The following is a 25,070-nucleotide window of genomic DNA, read 5'->3' as shown; positions in this document are numbered from 1 at the left end:
CCCATTCACCAAGGTCGTAATCAGGCCCTTTGTCTTATCTGTAGTCACTGAAGATTAGCTGTGGCAATACTACTGTTTCAATGCACCCCCCAATGCAATGATGGCCCGAATTAAGTTGATGAAGGCTTGATTTTCAGGAATATGCAAAAGGGTGACAATGACATACATTTTATTTAAACTTGTCTTACTTGAATAACTTAAAACTCTGGCATGGGTCCTCCCTCCCCCCAAGGCCTATAGTGGACCTGTATGCACCATAATCACTCCAATCAAAGTGCATTTGTGTAGCGCTAGAGACCCGGAAGGGGTCCGCAAAAGCCCACTTATTCTGAACACAACATCACGTGAAGCACCTTCCCAGTAATTTCAGCTGTCACTTTCATGGTTTGTTCGCAGTAACCGGCCACCCCCACAGAAGCTTGCCCGAAAGAAGCTCATTCAGTAAAACAGCCAGTTGACTTTGAGAAGGACACAGTTGATGCACGCTTCTTTATTCAACATCACCAATCATTCTTGGACACGATGCATCAAGAACCCGTTAAGCCTTAGTCATTCATGCAGAATACAGTAGAGTGTGACGGATCGCTTCTCACTGACGCTACTGGCTATCCTACTCCCCAAAATGACATGTCAAGGCTTTTCTGCACATTGGCGGTGTCCTAATATCAAAAGATATGACTGTGATTGACACATGCATTGTCACAGACCATCCCTTTCGGATATTGAAGATAAGATGCTAATGGCCGTCCAATGCCACTGTGACCGCGGGATGCCCGAGCACAGTCAGACAAAAATCAGAGGAAACCTAACTCATGGTTTATGGATCCTTGTGGTTCTAAATATTTAACAGAGGGTTTTGGGGTCTACCATGTTTTGTTTAACAATTTTTGAAGAAAATGTCTCAACACGAAACTGGCAATAGTTCAAGTAACATAGTACTTCATAAATGTTCATAAATGGTAGTTGGATATATTTGCATTGAAAAGGTAAAAAGACAACAGCAAATCATGTAAGGATACCCTTATTGTGCTAATATGTATCTTAAGACACAGATTTCAGCATCAGATAGATTTCCTGCTCAGTTATCTTCGTAAACTGGAGAAAGAGACTTGCTTGGTACCCAGAATGTAATCAAAATATGTGTTAGCTTAAAAATAGGCCATCTTTTGAAGCAAGATATTGTATTCACTTCAAAACAATTTTTCTATTGGTTAATGGCATTAAGAGGAAGATCCAATTGCTGTAAAACTTTGAAGTTTATTCAGAGTTTGGTGGATGAGGGACATTTGTCAACAATGGACAGATGTCCTGTCTGTCCTTTTTTAGAGCGCATGATGCCCCCTTTATTTATAGTGAGCACATTCCAAACAGGGCAGATGGGACATCCACCAATTTCTGAGAGATATCCCACTCACTCTAAATAACCCTCTTGTCTTTATGATTCTCTGGTATCATAAAGGCTCTAGCATGAAGCCCTGAAAGTGCGTCTCCTACCAAGGGAAGTTCATATAACATGCACTTGGTCGGTGTTTCTTTACTGCATGCAGTATTAACTTTTTTAGTGCAAATAACTATCATGCAAAGTGTCAGCATTGTATTTTTAGTTGAGTGTTGTTTTGGCACTTCTTCCTCTGTTAATGTGCACGCACAGATTGGTATCACTGATGCTGCAGCTATCTGTCTTTAAGGCAGTATGTTCACCATAGGTGTTCATTCATCGTATGTATATTCAAAGTGCATTTATAACAGAATAAAAGTCATCTTTTACCCTCAGGTGAGAATAATACCTTCATTGATGAACGCATCAAGTACATTACAAAATAAATGACAATTGCGGAGAGCAACATCTTCCTTGTGGATTTCACTCTACATTGGAATAATGCTAATAACAGCTGACAACATATTCTTTGTGTAACTTCGTGACAACAATCTCCCTCAACAGTGCCAAAACCCTACACTCTCCAAAGGCTTCATGCTTGACTTGATCATTGCAAATGATGTCCTGCTGTCCACTGATGGACCCATCCTAGTTAACTAGACTGTTCATCTTCAGATCCCTTTCACAGCCCTAACAGGTTTCCCAGGTCCATGCATAATGTGCTGCTCCAGTCCAGTTTTTTTTTTTCGAATTCTGGGTCTTGTAGTCTTGTTGAGTTCACTATAAAACAGGACTACAAATAAAAATTGCAAACCAGAGCAGCCCATCGCACAATGACCTGGGAAACCTGGCACCTATGTTTTCACATTAGCCTATGCCCACTGCAAAACCTCTGACCAATTAAAAAGGGGACTGTATGGTTGTGAGACACCAAAAATATTCAACTTTACGCATTGGCAAGTGGGGCTGGTGTGGACCTTCCCATATCAGATTTCACCAAGACATTAATTTCACCACAGTGAACATAATGATTGCATTAAAGACCTCATTGAAATTTGTGCTTCACTAAAAAAGTAAGTAGGAAGCCCTCTACTCCCTGATTCTCAAAAGAATCATTTGAGGAAAGAAACTTACTGTGATGACATAAGAATAGAGAGAGACAACCCACTCACTCTCTAATTCGACTCAGATTAAGGTGACCAGAAGAAGCTACAAAACTCACTTCTACTTCACAAAGTCCTTAGACATGAAATTACTATAGGATGCTTCCAAGAACCGACCAGACTAAAGTAAGTAGTCCAAAAGCCCAGGGGAGGCTGAAAGGGAACTGGGTATTCTTTTAAAAATACAGGGGCACTGAAGGATATGGGTGAGGAAGCCCTTGATGCTCATACGTCCCCCGTGATACCACTTCTCCAGCACAGTTTAACGAAATGGAGTTTGCTCATAGGTCAACCACACAACATACAAATGAAGCTAGGTAGCTATCAAAAACAGTGAGTTTGCCTTCAAGGGACACATAGAGACCCCAACTTCGTTTTCCTTGTTTGCTATGATGTCACTTGGAAAGAAGCCCTCTGGCTGCCAGCTGTCCACATATTTTCTAAGTATTGTAAGGTACCCTTTGCTTTTAAGAGGCAGAGAGCATGGAGAAATGGTCTTTCTTTAACATTATTGAGACATCAAAGCAGTGAATAATACATTGTGATGTCAGAGTAGTGAATACATGGATTTTCCAAAGTGCATTGTTGATAATAATAGTGCATTGGGCCAATAGAGTCAAGATGAAGGGGACATTCTGTAGATGAACATAAAGTGGAAAAGAAATCTTGTCACTTCCGCAAAGATTAACGTTTACATCAGTCTAGAGCAAAGAGCCAGTGAATCTTACAATATCAGCAGAAATCAACATTTAAAAAAAAACACAATTCAGTATACAAACAGTTAATCAACAATATCTACAAACTTCTGCCATGTGCAGACTTTAGTTCATCTGCGCTTGGTTTATAACACAGGCTCTCTTGGCTTTACAGCTAAAAGGCAATTTTCTAGAATTGTTTGCTTAACTTTCCCCAAATCCTATAAATTATTCAGAGAATGTAACAAGCTTCAATCACCAAGAGAGTTCCCTGAACCTTTTGTGAAGTGGAACAAGTGGAATGTTCAGAGTTTTACATACAAATTGTTATCCAGACACATGTAATCACAGTTTACATAATCAGTTCACCAAGCCCTGAAAGTTCCCCCTTGAATGCTGGAGGAACCTTCCAGAAATATGGTTGATTTATGGTTGCTGTTCAGCATTTTGTCTGCAGAGATTGGGTGAGATTGAGAGGTTGGAGAGCAATACTCAGTCCATCAGTCCGTCAGTGTGGTTAGGACATTACCATGGTAGACCACCATCTGGCAAATTTAGAGATCACCTCTTGCCCATTGGTGATCTCTGTACCCTGACAGGAACTGCAATCAGAGCAGGTAAAAATACAACTGGCAGACAGCTGCCATAGGTTTTGTTGACCATCAACCAAACTTTTACAAACTTTTATGTTTTTCAAAAACCTGGCTGCCATGATCATTATTTGTATCTTCCTGTCTCTCCGGAAAGAAAAATGGACTTCAAATTGTTCACCCTCAATACTGTGGGTGATGTAATGGCCTTCCTCTGACAGCCCATACTCATTCAGAGGAATCTTTTGTCGAGAGAACCAAAGGGGGCTCTGATGACGGAAAGCTGACGGTCTTCTAACCCTAAATAGGATAGACACACCATCACTTTGTTGGATAGGGTACTTTGTCATGTTTGCAAGTACCTTGTTCACCAGAACTCTAAATCACCCTCTCTGTCTCTATACATAGTTCTGCTATGTAACAGCTCAATGACTGAATGTGCCTGATGCTGTAGTGTTTAGCGTGGAACATAAAACCACAGTGTAGAAACTGCTTTTCATTGGTGCAAGGTTAGTTAATGGAGTAGGACTCAAGGCAAAAATAGCTGTTATAAATATACCTCAAAGCCCAATGTTATTTAGCACAATGTCAGCCCATGCGGGATCGAAGTTATCCACTGGTGCCCCCAGCACCCTCTGACGCCTCCGCACTCTACTCTTACCTAAGCGTAGGATGCGAAGAGGCCGTCAACCATGGTAGTGCTCTCACGGTCCATTGGGTTTGTGGTCTTGTTTTCCTCAGATGTGTCCTTGCATCCCTGGCTGTGGCTTCAGGGACCTGCAATCATACAAGAGAGCTGAATTACCTGGAGCAGATCATCACATTATCTATAACTCAGTACTGCTGGTCACTGTTACTCATACTCCCTTGATTACAGTCACTAACCAGCTGCTGCCACCTTTATTGTACTCATTCATGTGCTTATAACAGCTAGTATAAACCTACTGATGGAACTGCCAATTACAAACCAAGGAATGCTTTGTGCTTGTCAAATGTCATTTACATCAATATCCACTTCCCCAATCTATTTCAATTTGGAAGGAAGATATACTCTGTTTATATATGCATAAGCACAGTCTGCGGCTCCTGCAGATGCGCACAGTGATGATCCAGCCACAGCGGCCCAGGTGTTCCCAAGGTCTGCGGATCCTGTACGGCACACAGTGAATGCTGGGCAGGGCACAGAAAGTTCATTATGAAGTCTAGGTGACCCAAAGGTGCATCCTTCTCTTTCAGCACCAGGTCTTTATTGTAGTCACTGCATAGGGATGTCAGCTTTCCATATCTCATGCACCTTCTTCTGATGTTCTCTCCCAGCTATCTGCTGTGTGCTAATTGACAAACATTTCATTCAGATGATTTTAAATCACATGGTCAATATTCATAAATATATAGTAATCTTAGAACCTATGCTCGCTTTGGGTGCATTACTGAATTGAACTCACTGGGACCCAGACCTGCAACAGATTCATGTATGTATGATATTTACATGGCATGGACCTAGCTACAAACGATGGAGGTGCTGTAGAGGAGAGAGGTATACGTTATAGACATGCTGTTGAGTGCAGGAAGTGCTGTGGGTTAGGGTAAAGGTGGCGGGGGGAAGGAGGGAGTGTACATGCGTGAGAGAGTCAAGAGGTCAGGAGAAGTGAGGTTCTTCAGACAGAGTTCAACATGAGATAAATTATACTGTAATGAGGTGTTGCTTGTGGGTCATCAGCTTTTTTCATAGGTCGAGAAGAGATGGGGTCTGCTAGATCTGAACACAGATCGAGTTCTATACCCTGGGTGTATAGTAGGGGAAGGGTTTGTGTCCCATCTTTAACTTCTTGCAGTTTCATGTTTCCAGTCTGCACATTGTGTATTTTGTTGCTGTTGTTTAGATTTATGTCACCAGGTACGGTGATGCTGATTGCTTCATAGACACTGCAGCCATTCTCGGGTGTGATGTGGGCAGACAGCGTGAGCCATTGGACTTCCCTAAAGGTGGGTGGAATTGTGCCATATTAGCGAAAACCTTCAATGAGAAGGGCTCCCACAGGAAGTGAGTCTCTAGGACTCTGGCCAGAAGAGACAAATGTGTGAACCCCGTTGACAGCAATGCACTAACCAACAGAGTTGTCTCATTGGCTTAACCCAAAAAGAACAGGTCACTGTCATAAAGGATCTTGTCACATGCACCTGATGTGTGACACAGCATAAGACAGCAGCGTTACTCCAACCTTGGTTTCATGTGTCTAATTAGGTTCGACCTGCTCTGGAGTGCATAGCACTCAGCCTAATATAACATCTTCCAGGGTTTGTTTTTTCAGGCAGCAGAACCGTATACATTGACCTGAAAGGACCTCTTTTAGTACCAGCCAAGGGCTCGTGCTAAGATACCTTCAGTACTCTGTATTCCTGTTGGGTGCACTGCTGATATCCAAGCTTCTCTGCTGTGAAATCGAGAGTCAGGGATACTTGGGGTGGTCTCGTTTTCTTGCTGCATGTAATTGTTGAAACATAAGTGAAAATCCCAAACTTTTGATGTTTGTCTCATTCACATACCTATGTCCTTGCTGACGAGGAGTTATAGATGGACTCTAAGATACTGTTTGGAAAGGGCAATGAGTGGGTACCTATCCCTGTAATGTGTGCTATGTGCATTTCAACTCTGTGATGCTTCAGTTAGAAAGTAATTAGGGCACAAACTAAGAAATCAGATATGTGGACCGGATTAAATGCTATATCCTGATAAATGCATTCACTGATAGCCCTGTTTTCAAATGTACTTAATGCAACTTCTGTGGTCAGTCCACCGATTCTTTGAAATTCTGGAGGAATTCCCCATTCATGATACAGCACATGTCAGCTGAATGGCATGTGTAGATCACTCACTGTGGACAATGATGTCACCATAACATTGCCAGAAGGGAGAGTGCGTTAAAGGAGTAGATTTATGACACTTCAAAAAGGATCTTCAACATCACCATATGGGATCATACATCAAACCAGAAGAAACAGTTCACTTTCAATTACACTTAGATAGACTGTTCCTGGATGCGGGGAGAGAGAAGAGGAGGAGAAGGAGGAAGGTCTCGTTGTGTCCACCTCTTGTCCTTTGGTTATACACTTTACACCGATACCAGATAAAGAGGCATCTAAAGAATAGGGCTCCTTTAAAATGGGGTCACCTGCTGACCCATTCCCCCCTGTATAATCTACAGCAATCTAGACAATAGTAGTTCCCATCTTTTGAACATAATCTGGCTTGCCTCAAGCGAGGCACTGTAAAAGACCAACTTAAAAAAAGCCCTCTGGAGATACTACTGACTTCAAGAACCATTGTCCTATCTTCCCATTTGGGAACAGATTCATTCATTTGATTTCTTCTTCTAAGCCTTTGTAGATGACTCCCAAATCTTATTTTACTTTTATGTCAAACATAGGGACCTCTCTGATAATCTTTGATCCTGCCCTCAAAATGACTCTGAATTAATGTCAATTAACTCTTTTATACTCTTATATGTTCAGTTTTGAAGCAAATGCAGCCACGTCCTCTGCAGTCCTCTACTAGTCTGAACCACAGCTTGGTGGTTGACAGTTTAGGGTCTGCCTATGCTCCTCAAGGTGGGCTCACCTCAAGGGGATGCAGTCCAGCAACTCCCTTCCCTAGCAGGCAAACACCTACATCTTCAGAGAGCCCACGGCTCTCCTCATCTTACTTCGCAGAGGCACCAGAGCTACACTGATATAGGGGGATAAATGTCCTTGCACTTTGATTTGCTTGTGCCTTCCACTGACAGCCACATTGCGTGCCAGCTGCTCAGCGTGCCACTCCAGATGTACACAGCAGTCTGCAGTTTGGTCTTTGTGGTGTGTATGTTCTTGATCTTATGGGGAGACTGAGTTGGACTCCTGCTCCAGACTCTTAGGTTCTTACTCCAGACACCCACTGGGTGACATTTTCTACACACATGCTGTGATGGAAAATAGGGAGATCGAGATGGATCCCGGATCTTGAAGCTGTTTCCGGCTGAATCTGGGATCTGGCCGACCCAGGGAAAAATGCTCAATTTGTCCTGGCATCATTTTTTGACACCAGGGCACATTTCAGAAGCGCCCGCACTTTTTCTGCATGCTATTTAGAGCAGCACTGTGCAGGCGGCAAGAGGGTTTCTTATTTACACTTTCAGATGGGCTCAAAACAAAGGTCTCATTTAAAGGGCCATCAGCCCTCCTTTAGTCAGAGTAAAATACTTGATAGGAGCTATCTGGAGCCTAACACATGGACGCCAAAGAAAGGAAACAAAGGTGCACAGCATGTTATCACTTCAGAAGTACCTAAGAGAAACTATGATATGGAGACAGGTTTTTAACTTCGTTCAAATGCCTAAATAAGAGGTGTGCTTACACTGTAAGAATGCAAGATCTATCTGTCTTTATGAGAAATTACACAAATATCAATGTAAATGGCACCTGCTATTTTCTTTTATTTTTATTCTTTTATGGTGCAATGTATCCAAATTTAGGGTGTTAGAGCACTTTATATCTCACACAGAGGCACAGTAAATCACACATGTGTGCAAATCAATGCACAGGAAACGTTACATAGCATAATCAGGGTTATAACTAATAAGGTGTAGGAATCACATACCATCCAAACTTGTAGTCATTATACATTAAAAGTGAACAATCAGGAGAAGCTCAAACTTAGGATATAAAACCTACCTCAGTGATTGTGTCTGTCTGGACTAATAAGACTTTATCACTTCCCAAATTAGCCCTTCTCTCAATCTTAGAATTGAGGGAAAAACAATAAGGATCTAAACTCATAACTTACAGTCTGCATGCAGCTCCTTGATGCCTGCAGATAGATCACTGTGCTATATTAGAAGGATTGCAGCTTATAAATTGGAAGAAACAAAATTATCTCAATGTCAAAAAGGTAGACAATTTACCTATCTACATAAAATACAAACCTGTGAGCTGAATGTTACAAAATGTGCTTTGCAGCAAGCATATTAGCTCTCTATGCTTCTTTATGAGTCAAAACTATGACTGGACAAAACACGGAACTCTCCCAGAACTGTGTTTACCACCAGAGATATTTTACAGCTATTATAATCCCTTCAAAATTGCTGGACACACAATGATCTCTGCAGCAAGTGTTTTAATCCTGTAAAATATTGTAAAATGCAGCCTCTTTCTGATCAATTAAGTAATCTAGAACAGGTATACTGTGACATATGTCCTTGTTGCTAATTTCTTTGCAGCAGTTTTTTTCAAATTAATATATAAATTGACTGTCAAACTCTGCTTTTCAAGGTCCGACCCTCACAACTCCACCCCCTTTGCTATACCACACTTTGAACCCCCAATGTATGGGTTCCTAGAGTAAATGTTTTCTAATTCCAACACTGTGCACATGTACAGGCATATGCTACTTGCTGTTCCTACCTGGAAAAAAACACATGTGTAATGGCTGCTGTTTTGAACTGGGGAAGAAATGGCCACTCGCAATCCGTGTAGCCATTAAAATAGCTCCCAGCTTGCAATGTGCCAGAAAATTCCAAAATCATCAAATGGCCAGTTTGGCCCTGCTTTTACAACCATAAATCAGTCCAAGAATCTTGCTTCAGAAGCAAGGTTTTTGGACTGATTTATAGTTGTAGAAGCAGGGCCAAACTGGCCAATCACAGATATGGGGGTCTGCTGACCTCAACATTTCACCATCCCTGTAATGGCTGGCATTCCTAATGGGTCTCAAATTGTGACTTACTTCATTAATATTCATGAGGTCGGCCACAACTCAGAGAGTTGTAACAGTGGAGCCAAAGTAATCACAAAATATATGGTAAAACAAATACATCTTATCAGCCCTATGTGAGCACACCACCTTCATAATGCATTCAGGGCATTTCATGTCAGTATGCTAGCACAGATAATTACCAGAAAATCAAATTTCCCCATTTGGCATATAGATGCCTTTGCCTCTCACAAAAACCATGATTTTTACATGTAGAGGTCCCCTTTAAAGCTTGGTGCAAAGTGAAACAGATCATTACGGCACCTGTTTCAAGTGATTTTATTAAACCGTCGTGATTCTGAAGTAAGCTTCCTTACCCAGTGAGCGAACTAGGGCGCGAGGGTGGTACTTTGAGCTACAGGGGTTTTGTCTAGCCTCCACCTGCCCCGCCTGCACCACTTGTACTCAAGAAAGCTGCAGTGCTTTCGTCTAGTCTCACACTTCCCCTCCCCCACCTTCCCACACTACCATCCCTAGGAATCACAGCAATTATCATTTTTTTAATTACAATATACTGACACTTTAGGGGGATAGTCTCTTATTTCTTTTTTAAGAAATCAGATTGCTAAAATCCCACTGCAATGCTTCATGCCAACCTTTACCTGAACAACTTGCCGGGAACTCTGTAAGGTGCCTTATTCACCTAGGACATGTCATAGCATTTCCAGACAATTACCTTATGGCAGTCGGTAACTAAAATTAAACAATGTGTTGCGCATGGTTGCTTATGTTCAGCGGCGGCTTGCACCCTTTGAAAGTCGTAGGGCGGGTGAAGCTCACCACCACTTCGCAAAAACAATAAACTAATAAAACACCCCCTCCCTCCAAAACCCCAAAGTAAACCACCCCTCCTTCGAAAAGCCCAAATAACACTGACTATAAAATAAACACAACTACTACACTTGCATGCACTACATGCTTACATGCATTGCACACATGCATTACACTTTTTTTTTAAAAAGGCACTTACCTACTAGTTGTGCGTCCTCCTCCGTATTCTTCTGCTCCCTGATAGAGGAGGAACTCCCCTAACCAATCCAGATGCTGCTCTTATGCTGTTAATCAGCATGAGAGAAGTGCCTGGATTGGATGGAGCATCCTGGCTGGACGCTCCTTCAGGCCCTGGAGGTCTGTGCCTGGCCTCCACCCAGCTGTCTTAAGACAGCTGGATGGAGAGCTTCAAAGTGCGCATGCCACTTTGGCTGGCGAAAAACAGCTGGCCAAAGTGACATGTGCACTTTGGAGTGTCCAGTACAGGCACTGCTCCAGTCCTCTGCTGCCGGAAGGCAAGTCAGTCCTCTGCTGCCGTCAGCAGATGACATGCCCCAGCATGTCTTTTGGCTGGTGTGCGCTGTGCAGAAAAAATAAAATAGCAATGAAATGTTTTCATTGCAATTCGATTTTTTCTTGCACGGCTCGCAGCGGGCGGGGGTGGCACCCTCGAGAAGAAACTGCCACTGCTTATGTTTTATTCATTTATTTGCTGTCATACTTAGGGTGAACTTCACTCAATGGGTTTCATATCGCTGTACTGAGTAAGCGTCAAAACATGACATATGTTGACCATATCTTGATAAACTTAGGTTGGCAATGCACAGAAATCAAAATTTTAAAGTGAAATTTCAGCACACAGAATGTAAGCATGAAGGTGGTGAAAGTACGCGTCATCATTGCAAAATACAGATTATCAACACAGTGGTCTTGCAAAGCATAATTGTGGCAGCATAGATGGACAATGCTTGGCATTTTGTTTTTCATTTATTGGCGGAATAAAACCCCAATTTGTAGTGCACTGACCATTGACTGAACGTTAAACATCACCTAAGAGTTTTTGACCAAACACTATTCTTGGGTTTATTAGAAAAGTTGATAGTTGAAAACTGAAGCTTGAAAGCTTTTGCAAAGCTTATGAAAGCTTGAACACAAATTCCATATATAGACCTGGGTAGAGCAGTTTCCATCCACATTCTTTATAGATTTTAATGAATGATATAAAATAGAATGCTTTACATCCAGATCAGTTGTAGATGGCATTTTGGGCCGGATGTACTAACATTCTTTACAGTAGTAAATACTCTAGATTGAAGTGTGCAACCTCAATTAGGGGTGTTTCTATGTTTCAATTCCATTTTAGGAGTCTGTAAAGTTTTACCAACACCTACAATGGGATTGTGACTGGATACCGGCTGTGTTGGCCTGGCTTTTCAGGCAGTCTGGCACTAGCCTAGCTTGAAAGGGTAAGTGTGTGCAGCATTTTGTTTTGGTCCTATGGACGGGACCAAAAAGGAAACAAAAATCCACACACTGGCCCTTGCAAGTTGGCCCATGTGCACATGCCAGATGCCCAGAAAGGACAGTTCAACACTGGATACTAATTCAGTATTTGAAGGGGGTGTCCCTTCTAATTACCACATCTTTCCCTTATGTATCCCTTATGTCTCAATGGTTTGTGATCATAACTATTGTTGCAAAATATTCAACAGTTACTGCTCACCAAATTGTGATGGTAACTCGTTCTCAAAAGGGAAGGTGTTGCCTTTGGGCCCCTGGACCCTATCTCATCTATGAATTGCAAGAAAAAGTTTCTGGCAGAGAAAGAAGTAGTCTAGGGGACCACAGTCAATTCTTATTTTAAAAAAGAAACATCTTTAAACAAAAAAAAACTCAGTTTTCTTTAAGGAAATCAGACTGCTTTAGAAAAAAGAGTTATTTTTTCCATTTGAATGCAATCTCAGAAATGGTGGTCTGCTGACCCTCGCAGTCCACCAGTGCTTAACTTGTAAGTAAAAAGGTGCCGGTGCCCAAAGCTCTCCTCTGAAACACTCGGCTGCTGCAGTTAAATGTGGGAGCCTGGAGTACTGAGGCAGCGTAATCCTGAAGCCATCTCGGGCCTCTTCAATCCATTTACTGCCTCTCCCTGCCCCTTCAGCTCACTCTTGCAGCTTTCTGCTTTCTCCCTTTGTGACGCTTCTTCGTTTTTCCCTTCATCCGCCTTTCCCATATGTGTATTTTGTTCGCAGCAAATGCTTGAGGCAGAAGATTAAGCCCCGGCCCTCATTAATAAGTGCCGGTGCTCAGCACCGGAAACAACAAGCACAAATTAAGCACTGAAGTCCACCATCCCTGTGACTAAACCCAGTCTCAGAGATTTGCAATTTGTGACCTACCTAATGAATATTATGAGACAGAGTTTTACAAACTGACCAATTAATACATTGATTGGTACACAAAATGTAATATTGGTATAAAAAAATACTGGCTAAAAACTACGATCAGTTTTGCATCCAGTATAATGATACCTCTGGCCTTTTATTCCTGTTAATAGCGCACATTATATTTGCATACATTATGTATTTGTCCATCATTAAATTTTACTGAAGGTATTTTAACGAAAGGCAAAGTGAAGGCTGTACGATTATTTGAAATATGTTCTGATGGTGGCATTAGGAAGAGAGACTGTGTATTCTAGGTTATTGATATGGCTCAGCGCAAGGGCTCAGGTTGACTTAGCCTCAGCTATGCTGGAAGCTGGAGACTACGGGCCTGATTCTGATTCTGGCGGGCGGCGGAGGCCGCCCGCCAGAATTCCGCCCTCCAAAATACCGCGCCGCGGTCAAAAGACCGCGGCGGGTATTTCAAGTTTTCCCCTGGGCTGGCGGGCGGCCGCCAAAAGGCCGCCCGCCAGCCCAGGGGAAAACGACCTTCCCACGAGGATGCCGGCTCGTAATCGAGCCGGCGGAGTGGGAAGGTGCGACGGGTGCATTTGCACCCATCGCGTATTTCACTGTCTGCCAAGCAGACAGTGAAATACTTGTAGGGGCCCTCTTACGGGGGACCCTGCAGTGCCCATGCCATTGGCATGGGCACTGCAGGGGCCCCCAGGGGCCCCGCGACTCCCCCTTCTGCCATCCGGTTCCCGGCGGGAGAACCGCCAGGAACTGGATGGCGGGAGGGGGAGTCGGAATCCCCAAGCCGGCGCAGCAAGCTGCGCCGGCTTGGAGGATTCCTGGGGGCAGCGGGAAACCGGCGGGAGACCGCCGGTTTCCCTTTACTGACTGCGGCTAAGCCGCCGCGGTCAGAATGCCCCGCGGGGCACCGCCGGCCTGTCAGCGGTGCCACCGCGTCCCGCGGCCCTGGCGGAGGAAATCCGCCAGGGTCGTAATGACCCCCTACATCTCTTGTCTTTATGTCTTATGTTAATGTCTTAAGTTTAAAAGGGAAGAGTCCGTAATATTACATGTTCATAGAATGAGAGGACATACTACTTTGATTTCTCTTTAAGAGAAATGTCAAAACATACCCCCTGCACTTGGATTATTTTCCTACATTCTTTGTGGCCAGACCCAACTTACTTTTGCAGTGTTTGTTCATTATAGATAATTTAAATATCACAAGGGACTGAGTGCCGCCCTGAAAGTGGTATAAATGGCATTTCAGTTCTTCAGTGGGTGCAGGTGAAAGGATCTGGACTTTTTTTTTATAAGGCTGATTTATCTCTTGGTTGTAAACCTCTTGTTTCCCTCTTTTGAATTCAGAATAATTCATCTGGTACACAGTAACACATCCGCTGAGCTGTAGCTCAGTGATCAGGCCGAAATAGGTCAAAATAGTTCTGGACTAGGTTGTGTTCACCTCTGGAGGGGACCTGGCTTAGCAATTGGACTGGACTGTCCAAAATAAAAAAGGAGCAAGGCTGATTTGCATGTGTCTGGTCTCTGCCTAGAATGGCATAGAGGGCAAAAAACAAAAGCCTGTAATGAGGAGCCAAGTAATTACCAGTGGCTGATATCATGTTAAGCATACTCCCATATTCTTTTTGTTTCCTTCAATAAAAACAAATGCGCACCATCCACCACCTCAACTGTGTAAAAACTGGTCCACACATGGACACTGATCGACATGTGAGGCAGACCTGCTTGTCTGAGCTAAATACACATATTGGGCAGAGAGAGGTGGAACAATGTTAGGTAGCAAATGTCCTCTCAGAATGACCACTCTGAATAAACGCATAGGATTCCTGGGTGACATTCATGCAGTCTGGTAACAATTGTGCCATTGTCTTGCAGAGCCTCACTGTTGGACTAGGCCATCCCCAAACTTTTTGCCTTCACCATCCTGTTTTCTGAACCCCTTATTTGTTGGCTTTTAGGACTCTGCGCACTATACCACTGCAAACTAGTGCTAACATGCTTGTGCTCTCTCCTTTAAACATGGCAACAGTGGCTTACCACCAACTGGCATATTTAATTTACTTGTAAGTCCCTAGTAAAGTGGTACTACATGTACCCAGGTCCGGTAAATGTAATGTGACTTGTGGGCCTGCAGCACTGCTTGTGCCACCCAATTAAGTAGCCTTTTACAGAATGTCTCATGCCTGCCATTGCAGCATGTAGGCGCAGTGTTAAACTGCTATTTTGACCTGGCAAGATAAACCTTTTGCCAGGCCCAGTCCTCCCTTTGTAATACATATAAGTCACCCTAGGGTAGCTTCTGCACAGCACTTTAGGGCAGAAACCAGTGTATTTAAAAAGTTGGACATATACTTTTAAGTTTGACATGCCCTTGTAGTGAAAAACTCCTAAATTTGTTTTTCACTACTGCGAGGCCTTCCTCCCCCATAGGATAACATTGGGTTCCATTATTACATTAAATGAATTATAACTTGCAATTGGAAGCAGATAGTAATCTGATTTTAAGTCACATTCTGAAAATGACACATTTAAAAAGTTGTCATTTTTTGTTCTAACCATTTGGTGTCTGCAGCCTGTTTGCTGGGTCACATAACTAGCTGCAGCTTGCAGTTGGCCTTTGTGTATTGCTCCCAGACAGTGAGACAAAGGGTGGAATAGGTGTTGGCAGGATGGGCAATATCTGACTTGTTACGGGGAGGAGCTGTCACCTACCACACTTGCACATTGCAAAGCCTCTGCACCAGTACACCCGCAAAGGGTTTAACACTAGTCTTTTATGCCCCCAGACAAGCTGGGGTCAGGGCAGGGAGGCAGAAAATTCCAAACATCTCTGGGAGTGGAAACCTTTAGAAACTTCTCCTACTTCAAAATGGGCAAAAGGTATAAATATTTGACCCTCAGACCCAACTCTTCAGTGCACTCCTGGACCTGTGGCTACTGCAGAAGAAGAGAGCCCTGCGCAGTGCTCCTTGAGGCCGGCCTTGTTTGCTGATACAGCAGATTGGAACTCCACCCTTCATCCCAGATTGAAGTAACTTCAAAGGTCAGCTGACTGACCTCCTGCTTTGAGCTACAGGGACATACCAATCTCCAGAGGCTCCCTACATCTGCCCAACTCACCTGCTGCCTGGATCTGCGACTGGACCTGCCTGACCCCTACAAGCCTCTGCTAGAGTGAATTCCAGATCCCCGATAAGTGCCCCTCTGGCCCAGAACCTGTAGCATCAGTGGAGCTCTTCTTTGAAGAAAAAGAGAAATCTTGAAGTTTTGTTCTCTTCGCGTCTACGAACGGGCTTGTTCACAATGAGATCTTGCTGCCCGTGCCAGCCACCAACATAAAGCGCTGGTGAACTTGGCTCTTTGCACTACAGTGACCACCAGAGATGACTGGAAATGTGAGAACTGCACTTCACACTACATCATCGAAAGCCCGTGGTGGCCGCCAACTTGAACCTCCAGCAACGGCCGCCTGCAATGGCCAATATGATCATCACACTATAGTGACTACTGCCCTCAACACCCGGCTTGCTCTTTGCACTACAGTGATGACCAGCCGCAGTGCTCTCTTTGCCCCTTGCGGACCCCTCCACCCCGAACTGGACTCTTTGTGCTAGACTTTGAAGGTAAATCTTTCAGCAGGTGTTCCTAGTGCTTGTATCTGGCCCGTGCTTCAATCCGGTTGGGCTGAGATTGAGAGACTCACTCATTCTCACACAGCAAGATAACCAAGAGTGGCGCTTTGTGCTTCTAGATGTTATACTTACCATAAATCTTTGAAATTGCATAACTCCAGTTCTACTGACTTGATTTTTGTTGTTTTTAGTGTCAAATAATGTATTAAATTTACTTTGTTTTTAAATTGGTGTCGGATGTTTCCCGCATTGTGTTTTCACTTTACTACCGTTTGAAGTCCTGAATAATTACTTTACACATTGCTCTACATTATGCCTGGCTACTTTTGTGCCAAGCTACAAGAGGGTTAATCTGGGGTTTGCTCTTGTTTCACCCTGACAGCAACTGTGGTTGCTGCTTGAGTAGGGTTTCACCCCCACAACCAGTAACCAAAATTACTACACTAACTTAATGAAATCAGCAAAGACTTGTGTTAGAAAGAACCTCTGATTTATTCAAGTCATTTGACAAACAGTTCCTTAGAGATCTTTAAGAAGCTCTCATCTCTGAATATAATTTAGTAATAGTTCATTTGGGATCTTCGTGGTGCTGGTCTAGGCCTAACTTGTGGAACCGTCCGTGGGTAGAAGCACGTGAGCAGTCTCGATTGATACATTGGACTTTATGTACAGATTCCTTCATAAGCAATATTTTAACAGGATGGTTAGCTTACTGTGTAGTCTGGACAGGACAAATGTGTGCACAATAGGAGGCTTTATCTTGCCGTACACTCTGTGGGGATGTATTGACATGAAATATTTGGGAGCAGTTTGAGGGTGCCATCAACTCCATTTGTAAACATTTCGGGCCATATGTACGAAAGCTTTTTCCCATAGGCACAGAATGGGTAAAATCCTTTGGTACATCTGGCCCTTCATGCCTTACATGTTTGAGATAATCTGAGCTGACCTTACAATAACCACCAAATGGTAAAGAACATGCCCTGTCCTCCCTATGAAAAATATATCATTGTCCTGGAGTTTTTTAGGCTGGGAGAAAATATTGTATTTTGCCATGACATTAAAGAGATCATTCTTGCAGTATTGCATCTCTGCAGAAAAACACAGACAGAATTTGGGATGATTAGAGTACAATTGGTTGTACTGTAGACAAGCTTTCAATGGTCTCCTCTGTGATTTGGTATACGTGAACTACTCTGTTATGGCAGAGGAGCATCGCCCCACTGCTGTAACCAGCAGATGAAAACAAGTAAAATAAAATGATAATAAAGCAATTAATAAAAAAAACTGGCTTATTACCATTATATTTGACATGATCGAGCCGGACCTGAGTCTCCAGGCTGTTGCATGGAGAACAGCAGGCCGCCCGCTCCGCCCAGTCCCAGTGCTTCTCTCAAAATGGGTAATACTAGCATGAGCGTTGCATCTGGATTGGTGCAGGGGAGTCTGTGAGACCGTGTACTGGGAGCTGAAAAGCATTGAGGCAGCGAGGTGGCGGGTGACAGGTACGTTTTCTTTTCTTTTTTTTTTTTTACTACTGTCCGCCGAGCTGCCCCGCCACTTTTCCCTGCTAGCAGCCTCCACTGGTGAACTCTTGTTATTGCATGATTAGGATCTGCTCTTTCTACTTTTTAAATCTCACCAAGAAACAGATTTAGCTGTCTGTTGTTGAAAAACTATTGTCTACAACACAATATACAGAGCGGGAATTGGGTCCGTTCCTTGCTCACGACTGGATGTATTTTTGTCCATACTCCTTATCCTCCCATGTTGGCCAAAGTGTTGAATCGTAAGGGGTGGCAGCAGCACACGGATGCCAGGTTGCTCACCCCCCATCCGCGCAACACTTTTGTTTTGCTATTTTTTGTACGAGGTCTCGCCAGCTGCACAATGCTGCTTGCCCGGTCGCTTCCCCATCTGTTGCCCTCCACCTGTTCTCAGATTGTCTTTGCCCGCGTACCTACGCATAAGTTATAAAGCACCAGCAGGCATTTTGCTATTTGAATGTTACCATTCCAAAGAGGGTAAGGCCCATTTTAGATTGGCAAAATAAAAACAAAATCTATGTGCAGGAGCACAAAACATAAAATCATTACAAACTTTGTAGGTCACCTTTTAAAAGCAAGTTCTATTGGGTTTGGTTATTTGACTTGGTAATGTGGGTGTAAGGTTATAAAATGCTGGCTGCACAAATATGAGTGCCTTCTTCTATGACCTTGCTACTACTTGTACCTCCCAGCATTTAATAAATGTCTTGTCCCTCTATTTAACAACCCTGTTAAACTAAAACAGTTTCATTCCTGCATGCCACGCGCGTGCAGTTCTCATCCCCTCCCATTTTCTTACTCTCTCCTCATCAGCAAAAATCTTGATGTAGTCTTTGACTCATCAAAGTATTTCTATCATCACACCTCTTCCGCGTCCTGTGAAATCAGAGCGCCTATCACCTCTAAGGCAAGAAACCGCCTCATACTTACCCAGGAACCTGTGACCAAAGACAAAGCCCTTTTCAAAGCGCCTGCACTTAAGCAAAGTTGCCTGGGAGAATCTAACCTGTTCTTCCAAGCAGCCCTGAAAGTAGATGCTCTCAGATCCAAAAGAATAGTGCACAAACAACTCGACTCTTCTCCTCTGCTAACAAGAAGCACCTCAAGCCACTTTGTTAGGACAGGCAAATGTGCAGACTAATTGAGTATGAATGTTCCCTCAATTGTCTCATTTTATTCCCCCTTGAATGTTTTGGGGCCAGTTCATAAAGGCATGTAAGAGTACATAAAAGGGTACTACAGGAGTACTACTTTACATACTCCAAAACTCCCCATGTCTAATTAATGGCTTCTTCTATTTCCACCCTGTCTCCTGAAATAATTTAGTTACAAACATCTTGTGATCAATCGAATTGTGGGAAACCACAATGATTTCAGAAATTGTGGCATACCAGGAGGGATCACAGCATGATATGATATTATATAACGAAATATGATACAATGATATATGACATACCATTCTGCATTGTAACATACATAACTTACCGGCATGCAGCTAAAGAGAACATAAAATTCTCTAACATTACAAATGCTTCATTAGATACGGTGACGTATCAAAGTGTTAAACAAAAAATAACATATTGCTACATAATTTAAGAAACTGAGCAAAACACACCCTAATATAACATACTGTAACAACACATTATAACATATTGCAATAAAACTTAACATATTGTAAGACAACACATAGGACCAGATGTACGACCCCGAGTTTTGCGACTCGCAATTTGCAACTCGTATGTAAGTTGCAAATTGCGAGCTGCAAAACCTTATGTACAACAGTGTACTTTATACTGTTTGCGATTCGCAGTGGGGTCGCAAATGACCTACCTCATGAATATTCATGAGGTAGGTCGCAATTTGCAACCCCATTGGGAATGGCTGCCCTTACAGGGATGTTCGCCTGCTGCCTCGATGTTGGAGCTTTTAAAAGTTTCCTTTTCAATTTTTCAGAGCAGGCAGTGGTCCATGCCTGCTCTGAAAAAATATTGTCGCTGCCATTCACAAAGGGGAAGGGGTCCCATGGCGTCCATGGGGACATCTTCGCGTTTGCGAATGGGTTAGCACCAGTTTGAAACTGGTGCTGACTGCGATTGTTTTGTGACCGCATTCACAAAACAATGCTACATCGCGCTGTGACTCGCAATTAGGAAGGGAACGCCCCTTCCTAATTGCGACTCGCAAACCTATTTTGCGATTCGGTAAATAGATTACTGATCACAAAATAGGCTTTGTACATATCAAAATGTTTTTTTCCTGTCGCAAACAGTCCGATTCTGTGAGTCGGGCTGTTTGCAACAGGAAAAATGGTACGTACATGTGCCCCATAGCATCTTCAAATAAAATACAATACCACGTCACTCATACCATGCCACACTGTGCCATACATTAGCACACCTCCCCATAACACATCATAAGGGCCATAAGATACCACACATTGCTGTAGTGGACCAGACCAAGGGTCACTAAGACAGTAGAGGACCAAATGATGTGAAGAGGTTGAGTAAACTGTGCCGCAAGGAAAGACAACTTATGAGGAAGTTATGCAGCGCCTCTTTCCATTAAGGAACTGCTCTGAAGAGCTGCATTTTATATTTTATATTTAATGTATATGTAGCCCACTAAGAAGTACCACAGGATTTAAGACATGACACCTCAAAAGAGATGCAACAGTTGTATAATTCTTCTAAAGTCTGAGGTGCTAATTCTGAGTTTGGCGGGCGACCGCTGGTGCCGCCAGGACACCGCCGGCCATATTCCAACTTCACCGCAGGGTCGGCGTGCGGAAACAGTGTTTCTGCACACCGGCCCTGCGGTGAAGAGGGCCTCAACATTGACGCTGGCTCAGAATCGAGCCGGCGCCAATGTGACGGTGCAGCGGGTGCAGCAGCACCCGCCGCGCATTTCACTACCCGTAATTCAGGCAGTGAAATGCGCAACAGGCCTGTGCATGGGGGTCACTGCATTGCCCATGCCAAGTGCATGGGCAATGCAGGGGCCCCCAGGGGGCCCCCAGCACCTCCATTCTGCCAGCTTTTCCACAACGGTGTGAACCGCCATGGGAAGGCTGGCGGAATGGAACTTGTAATCCGGCAGGCAGCGCTGCCCTGGCGGATTGCAACCACCGGGACCACCAGGCTGGAGGCCGTCCCCGGCATGGCGGTGTCAGTGGTATTACCGTGGCGTTTCAGCCACGGTCGGAATATGGCGGATCAGACCGCCACTACCGCGGGGGTCCGATGTCCACCCCGAGTCTTGCGGTCTCAAGACCGCCAGACCCGGAATGAGCACCTGAGTTTCCTCTTGAAATAAATGTTGCTTTGAGGACAGTCTGTCTGTGACATCAACCTGAATTCGATTTTGGAAGTTTTAAACAAGAAGCACCATGATAGAGAGGGAATCATTTAACTCACCAAGTTTGAATTACATTAAAGTATTTACGGTTTTAGTTTCCTACTGCAGACAAAAACTCTTCCCCAGGACCATCAAACAGGGATATTTACAAGAAAAGAGTAACTTTGTTACCTATTTAAAAAGCTGCTTGCAAAAATCAACAGCTGACGGTGACAAGTTAACTTTGACAAAGTGGGTGGCTTGGCATTGCACGTGTGCACAGACATTTCCAAAGCTTCCAAAGCTTTTCATCAGTTGGAGCCAGAGACATATTTTTTGTTAAAATCTCCAATTTATGCAGCAGATGGTGAATTATGTGGTCATTCCATCAAACGTTTACACTAAAAAAGGCAAGGACACACAAGCAAATGTTTCCAGTGGCCATGGTCATATCGTGCCACAACACAACACATAACCTGCATTGATTTCAATTTGAAATTAAAAGCAAGTTCATTATAATCCCAATGCATAAAAATGTTTTGTCTGTGAAATGTATATTCCACTTCTGACTTCATTGTGATTTACTCCTGAATTTGGAGGAGTAAGATATAATTACTCACAAAATGTGATGTGATTCTGCCCACAGAGCTACAAATGATATCTCAGTGTTAGTTGTGATAATGTTCCCTGTTACTCTTACCCTTTAGACTTTATAATGGACATCTGGTACCAGCAGCCATGATCAAGACAGGATGGCTTGAGATCTTGTTGTTTCATTTTCTGCTAAATAATATCCCCCATTAAATGTGCCTTTGTCTGTTGATGGATTTCACCAAATTCAACACGTAGGTTCTGATTTAGAGTTGGTAGTAACTGAAAATTTCTGGAGAAAATTCTAAAATTCAGAGAATCCACCAGGAGTATTTTTTCACCAGTAGAGATAGTAAATTTGAGAAAATCTGGTTGGTAACCTAAGCCTTTATCCTTGACATTTCACAATGATGAAACCCCAGGGGAATGAACAGGGAGAGGTACTTATTTGCTGAAGATTCATCTGTGGCAGTAGTTCCTAACCAGTGGTCCGTAGACCTGTGGATCAACGAGGACTATTGAAGGGGTCAGTGATTGCTTAGAAAATTGAATAATATTACCAGAATAATAAAGTAAATGTAAATAACTAAGCAAAATTGAAAATTGAAAAATGTTCTGTGTGAAGCAATTTGAAATTCCCGGCAAAAATTAAGCCTGCATCTTCAAATCGTGTCATGGCGAGGTGCAAGGGCATCAAACAGAATATGGTATGGACAATGGATGGCCTCAATTGAATTTAGAAAAGCTTCACCCTTCCCTTTAACACTAAAATTTAGATTTGTTTTTACATCTGTTTGTGAATTAAATAAAATATTTAAACATTTGTGGTTTATTTGATGAATGTTGGTTTCTGCATTCCTATGTATTATTTTGAGGTTCAAATCATAGAAATTACTTAGGCCAGAATGGCAGGCTTCCCATTATGTCTCACTGGGGAGTACCTGGATTCCAATAATGATTCAGTGGGGATCCCTGGATTCCAGTAATCATTAAGTGGGGGCCCACAGAAGTTAAAAAGGTTAAAAGCTGCTCTGTTGAGGGGCAGAATGCAAACTAAAAATTATAGTGACTTAACTATCAAAGCAAGTCAGGTAGGAACTTAACCCACATAACGATTTACATTTCTTACTCCGACAGGATATGTGAACAGTGTATTTATCAGCTTTCCTGTGCCCATGTACAAGCCAATATGAAGGACCACCCTTGTCTTCCTTCTATGGAAAAACATTTCATTTAAATACATTTGGCACAGGTAAAGTTTACTGTCAAATTTCTATTCACGAAGGAGCCCAAGGGCCAGGTGTAGCAAAGGTTTTTACCCATTCTGTGTCTATGGGAAAAAGTGTTCGTCAATATGGCCCCAAATTCGATTGACATTCAAACATCATCACAAGAGCGGATAGTTGCAATTTTCTTGAGGAGCAGAAACATCCAATAAAACAGGTAGGATGAATGTGCTAATGAGACTTTGTAAGTTCTTAAAGGATCTAACTACACCATGGTTATTGCACATGTTGCTTGATGTGAATGGAATGGTGTACTTTTGTGAGTTGCATAGTTTCAATTATGTGTTGGAGCACGTCTCATTTGACTTCCTCGTACAAACATTCCTTATTTGTGGATTCCTTGGAGAGTCAGTGATTTGATGACTGCATGCATGAAGTATTAGCCCTCTGAACAGGTGAAAAGCGAGTGATTACATGAGTGTGCCAGTGAGAATCACTGACTGAGTCAAGTATGCCATGACAAGTAAGCCGATTAGTGTTTATGTGGGAGCTCACCTGCAATACTAGGCCACTACTGTGCCAAGTTTATAAAGTCTGCATATGTGAAATAACAGGTATAGAGAAAGTACAAATTGGAATTCAAGTGGCAGAAAGTACACAAAATACAACAGAGACCAAAACTTTAAAGCAACACTGTATAGAAGTAAAATCAAGGTTCCTGGCTGTGATCGCCATATATTGTTTGCAATCCCTAACTGACTGCGAGCACTGGCCCATTACTAAGGCAAAAGACACAACACACAAAGATGCACTTATGGAGTACAATACAAAATGTAGGTTTTACATTACTGCCACTAAAACCAAGCTACTTTATTCATCAGTAACTTTTACTGTTTGTAGACAACAAAAATCCCAGCTGAACGTCTAGGTCCAGAAGGTGCTCAGCAAGCTGGAGGGAATAACAGTTCAGGCAACAGGGCATGTCGCAGCAAATCGGAGGCAGTGAATCCTCCTGATAGAAAGAGTTCAGCCAATCAGACGAGGTCACTGTGCCTCTTGTCACAAAGGTGCCTGGGAAAGGTATTTTCCCAGAATGCTTTGCAGAATCCCTGCCTATGTGCAGATGTCCGGATGCACATCAAGTGTGCCTCCCTTGAGAGAATTCTGCCCATTTCCTCCTGACTGTCCTAGAAACAGAAGAACTGGGGGGTGGGTTGCTCCTCTGTGGAGCTATTCATAAATGTTCTTGAATAGCTACGGTTAACCCTACCGACAAGTGCACTGATAGCGTTTGTGACAGACTTTGTACTTGCACAAGTTGAAACGATTGGGATCTGTATGGTAGAAAGTTAAGCGCCTGAGAGATACAGAAATTATAAACACAAAACACCAATCCTGTTAGCTTCAAACCTCTGCGCTTAATTTACATGCAGACGCATGAATGCAGCAGTGTGAATCTGGGAAAGTGTGCAATGGTAAAATGGTGTGAGTGGTAGGATCAAACCAGTGCTTAATTTATGCCGGCGGTTTCCGGTGCGGGCACCGGCCCTTTTTGTTTAGGCCCGGAACTTATTTTCTGTATCAGGCATTTCATGCGAGCAAAAGACACATATGGGAGAGAAGGAGGAAGAGAAAAACAAAAAAGCGTTGCAAAGGGACAAAACAGAAAGCTGCAAGGGTGAGCTGAAGGGGCAGGGAGTGGCTTTAATAAATTAGAGAGGCCCGAGATGGCTTCAGGATTACGCTGCCTCAGTATTCTTCGCTCGCACATTTAACTGCAGCAGCGCGTGTTTCAGAGGAGAGCCTTGGGCACCGGCAAGTTTTTATTTACAAATTTAGCACTGGATCAAACATATTCATAAAGCGGGTTTTATATTGCAGCCAGTTAGATACCTAAACGGTATTTATGAAATGGTACATTTAGTAGAACTGTTCA

The 25,070-nt window shown here is 43.1% G+C and overlaps 1 protein-coding gene across 2 annotated transcripts in view; it reads right to left on the bottom strand.

The window, feature by feature from the left end:
* TMEM108 (transmembrane protein 108) overlaps positions 1–25,070 on the bottom strand; it is a 622,290-nt gene that overhangs the window by 562,418 nt on the left and 34,802 nt on the right. The window contains exon 2 of one of the 2 annotated variants that reach the window (XM_069211902.1): positions 4,488–4,603. The gene's annotated coding sequence lies outside the window, so the exon portion shown is untranslated. Of the gene's footprint in view, positions 1–4,487; positions 4,604–25,070 lie in introns of those variants that run through there. The other variant, XM_069211903.1, reaches the window with a different exon arrangement.

The sequence above is a fragment of the Pleurodeles waltl genome, chromosome 10, assembly GCF_031143425.1.
Source record: "Pleurodeles waltl isolate 20211129_DDA chromosome 10, aPleWal1.hap1.20221129, whole genome shotgun sequence".
In the NCBI taxonomy this organism is placed as follows: domain Eukaryota; kingdom Metazoa; phylum Chordata; class Amphibia; order Caudata; family Salamandridae; genus Pleurodeles; species Pleurodeles waltl.
This window is presented reverse-complemented; position numbering and strand designations above follow the sequence as displayed.